Here is a 5005-nt window from a genome sequence, read left to right as displayed (position 1 = left end):
GTCTTGCATTAAGTCTAAAAGCAGAAGGAATAATGAGGTTGGAAAGTCACGCTAGGGGCCAACCACATTGTTTTCTGCCAGAAAATGGAGTTTGGACTTAATCTGGTAATGGGCATAAGGTTGGAGGCAGAGAAAGATGCTATGAATGGATGTCTAAATCTGTCCACCCTTACCACCCCTGAGTCCTATAAGGCTTGGCTGATGCCCCTGTGGCCTACGTTTTGAGATATAGGTCCAGTTGTTCTGGGGAAAAAAATAGTCTATGATCTATTTTAGTTTTATGAACTGGAACCTTTAAGATGCTAATAGAAAGGGGTCTGGGGCAGGGGTGAGAAGCAGGCAGAGAAAGGTTGTCCATGCACTTGGCTTGGCATAACCTCTCATTCAGTGTTCTGCAACCAGAGAGGAAATGTATGAGGATGACTACTGATTTGGTAACTATGGCAACGTGCATGCTCTTGTCATTTACAATGAGCCTGAATGGATCAGAAGAGCCTTTGGAAAAAAAGACAGGTAAACATGTCCTGACTGTGTGCTTCGGACAAGTCTGCTGCCAAGTGGGCAGACAGGGCTTAGAAGACTGAGCTGCGAAGGCATATTGGCCTCTGCTCCCAGAAGAAAGAGACTTGAGGGACACTCGAACTAAGCCTGGGTGTTTCTCAGCTTCCCCTGAGCCCTCTCTAAGCAAAGGTTTTGCTTTGAAATCACAGGCTTCTCCAAGTGCTCACCTATTTATAGTGGTGACAGACAGATCTCCCTTTCTGCTTCGCAGTCCTTCCTACCTTTGGAGTCCCTCTTGTACTTTCAGAACAACTCATCTTTCTCCACTTTCTCTAATACGGCCAATCTTAATTCAGTTTTTCTTGAAATCTCCCAGAAAATAAAGTTAGACACACTTGGGTTTCTACCACATCTCTGCTATTGGATTTCCACTGTGTGGCCTTAGAAAAATTGCTTAGCCTCTCTGCACCTTGTCCAAGTTTTCTATTCTGGGGGAGAGGAGCCTGCCAGTGTAAGGTTAAAAATACTGTTGGGAAAGTGTTTCAGCATTCCAAGTTTTCTCTATGGAGCACAGGGAATCAAGCAAATGGTATTTGGTTTAGCTTTTTAATCTTCATCTCAACTTCTAACATGTTATTTCATTTGATATGTATGGGTGCTTTGCCTGCATCTATGCATGTGAGCCACATGGATGTCTGTTGCCCGAGGATGCCAGAAGTTGGTACCCGATGCCCTGAAACTGGAGTTACAGATGGCTTTCAGCCACCCTATAGGTGCTTAGAATTAAACCTGAAGAAGAGCAGACAGTGCTCTTAACCTCCAAGCCATTTCTCCAGCCCTTCCCTAACCTTTAAAAGCCAGAAAGAGTTTTCTCTATGTCAGCCTTCAGGTCAAGGTATGGAAAGTATATATAGGGAACATGCTAGAGAAAGAGACTGCTGCAAAGGATCCTGTTAATCAGCCTCTCGGGTGTCTACTTAGTTCACATGTCAGTCAATCTGATGATGATTGACTGAAGTCACTGTTTTAAAACAAAATAACTATATTCTATCTGCTGACTTTGCCCACACTCTGCTGGGAGCCTTAAGCTCATTGCTTACGACAGGCTGTCCTTTATACCCAATACTTTGAGACGAAATCTTGACTTATTCATAGGAAGAACTGTGCTTTTGCTTAGTCAACTAGAGTCTTCCTCATCATGTAGGCACCAAAGGCACCCTGGCAACACTGTGAAATTCTTGGGCCCTTTCAGACTCTTTCCCTGCTCCAGCCCTTCCCTGCTTTTCTCCCACCTGGGCATGCTCTGGCTCTGTGCACCTGGAAACTATGTTTCTCTACTGTGTCAACCCACCTCTGCTTCTGCCCTATGCTAGTCTCATGTTTTCTCATGACAGCTAGGTCTGGATGATGAATGGCCATTTGGGGTTTTGATTCTATAAGCATTTTACCCGATTATAAAAATTAATTACACGTAAGAAATGAATAAACGAATTAATAAATAATACAATTTTATCTATTGCAACTATTTTTTTTGACATTGTAACATATGTTTATGACACACATCTGTCACACACGGTTCTTGGCAGGGTTATATTCTGAATAGGTCAACTCTTCACTGAGGTTCTCTTTGGAAGTGTATCTGCACTAAATGGTCGTCTCTGTCTTTTCACTGTTAGAACTGGTGTAGTTTGCTGCTGCGTACACAATACTATGGGTCAGCACAGACTGGCATGCTGATGGGATAGCAAATAAGTCATTTTCAGGAGACATAGAAGAGTGTCGTTATTCTTTCAGAGGACTTGGATTCAGTTGCCAGTACCCAGAGTCATCAGCTCACAACCACTTGCAACTCCAGCTGGAGAAGAGTTGACAACCTTTTCTGGGATTTGTAGGAAACCAGAAAGGGATGGGGGAGGGGGGAGAGGGAGAAGGAGGGAGAGGGGGAGGAGGGGGAGGGGAAGGGGAGGAGGGGGAGGGAGAAGGAGGGGGAGGGGGAGGGGGAGGAGGGGGAGGAAGGGGAAGGGGAAGAAGAGGAGGGGGAGGGAGGGGGGAGGGGGAGGGGGAGGGAGAGGATTGTCCTTGTCTATTTCTTACATCACAGAACAGTGTTTTCCTTTTTGTCCCTGTTCTGCTCCAAGCATATCCCATCTTCTAAGACCTCAAAGGATTCAGAGGCCCACCTATCAGACTGAAAACTGAAAATGAATGAGATGATGCAAATGAAATATTTCAGAGAATGCTTGCACAGGGTCTGCTTAGATACGTATATATGATATGACTTCAGCTGACTGTATGAGATTCTAAGGGAGCATGTGTTTAGTTATCATATCCACCTCAGAAACAAAGGTCTGGACGGTGAAGTGACTGACTGAAAGCTCCAGGGGAAGCTAGGGAGATTGCCCGGTTGACGAAGCCTGAGCTCCTGAATTTAATCACCAGAACTTACATAAAAAAAAATTCTAGGTATGATGATGTGCATGCAGTTGTAACGCTAGCACTGGGAAGGCGGAGACAAATAGATCTCTGGAGCTCACTGGCCAGCCAGCCTAGCCTACTTGGTGAGTTCTAGACCAGTGAGAACCTGGCCCTTCTTGGAGTTGTCCTCTGGCTTTTATGTGCATGCTCATATACACACACATGACCACCTACACATATATACATATGCATGTCCATTCATATGTGCACTCACATGCAGTTGCACTCACACATACATGCATACTCACAGGTGCTTATGCATATGTGTGTGCACATGCAGACACACACACACACACACACAGAGTTATAGACCAATTTGAAACATTGAGGCAAGTGGTCAAGTGTTTCAACTAAGACATCCAGCAGTGGTTCCCTGGGACCCTTTCCTTGGAGATGTTTTTTTCTGAGTATGGGAAGGGCTTTGCCATCTTTACAGTGCCTGAGATCAGCAAGCACAACGTGGCTGGAACTCACAGCAAGGGAAGTTACACCAAATGCGGAGCCTCCTGTTACCATGGTTGACATGAGAGTCAGGGAGAGGGTCAAACTAATGATAAGAAGGGAGCAAATGTCTTTCAGGGTTCACGAGTTGCGGCGAGTCTGAAGACATGGCTCCATTTTGCTTTTAGTTGTGAGGTTGCTTGCTTTATTTACTTGCCTCTCCCAAGCCCTCCAATAAAGCTTTGGAAGAGCCTGTTCTCCGCTGGGAATTTCGATCCTTCCCCTGCCCCTTCTCAGATTTCCCAACACCTGTCAAGCAGCTGCTACGTTCTGGCCAAGCAGCGGCTGCCTTTGGAAGGACTAAATTCTAACAATATGGAAAGTTTAGTGGCAGACTTAAGGGATTTCCAACATGAACTTAACTGTAGTAGGTCACTGGAGCCATACTCTCAGATTTCCTATGTATTTCTGTGGTCTCCATTAAGAAGCCGTAAAAATAACAGAGCTACTGAGTTCACGGGTGATGTAGCCATGAATCTTTCCTTACATCTGTGTATAACCATATGAATCCAAGACTTCTATGGCTTTCTCTGCATGCATAGGCACACTTCCACAGCTGTGTACTACTGGTCCTAGGTATAATAATTGTTTCTTAGAAGCATTACAGAAGCAGCTATGACTGATGATTGGGTGTCCAACATTCTATTTGTTAAAGATGTATTTATTTAATGTATATATGTCTTTGCCTTTGTAAGTTAATTTGTATCCCATGCATGCAAGAGCCAGAGAAGGTCAGAAGAGAGATCCATGGAGTTGCAGGTGGTTGTGAGCCTCCGTGTGGTCGAGGGAATGGGACACAGGTCCTCTGTAAGAATGGAGAGTGCTTTAAAGGACTCGGCCATCTTCCCAGGCCCCCTTAGACATCATTATGAATGTTATGTGCATGATACAGTCAAAGCCCAAACTCCATTAAACCATGCAGAATTATAACCTCTGCTTTGTAGATGAGGAAGATAATGCTCCAAGAGGTTAAGCAACATTTCTCAGGCTTACAATGGTAGTCAGTGGCAAAGCCGAGATCTCAAATGGGGGCACCTTGGATCCCTGATCCTGATTTTCATGCATGCCTGCATTGAATATGTTATAACAGACTTAGTAAGCTGTATCACTGAGTAAAAATAAGATTATCCTGAATTGGTAACAAATCATGAATGAGCAGGGTGATTGTTAATATTATTAACTTCCCATGGTAAAATTGAGGCTCAAAGAACCGAGGTGACATTTTAGAGCTCCTGTGACTGGCAAGTGTGGAAGTGTTGGCACTCTCCATTCAGATTGCTTCATAACATATATATGACAATGTGTGACTTGTGAACTCTAAAGTGTATGGTATTAATCAGTTATTTAAAATGTGTGCTTAATCATTGTGTTTCCATGTACATATTAAGATTTAAATTATTTAGAAACAGCTATTAAAGACAGAATCATTAACTTGGAACCTCAGAACGTTTTGCCAAGTATATATTCTTTAGAACCTTGTACACATTGAAATGCTGAGTCCTGGGAAGAAACCTAACTGGCACTTTAT

The sequence above is a fragment of the Mus musculus genome, chromosome 11, assembly GCF_000001635.26.
Source record: "Mus musculus strain C57BL/6J chromosome 11, GRCm38.p6 C57BL/6J".
NCBI lineage: Eukaryota > Metazoa > Chordata > Mammalia > Rodentia > Muridae > Mus > Mus musculus.
This window is presented reverse-complemented; position numbering follows the sequence as displayed.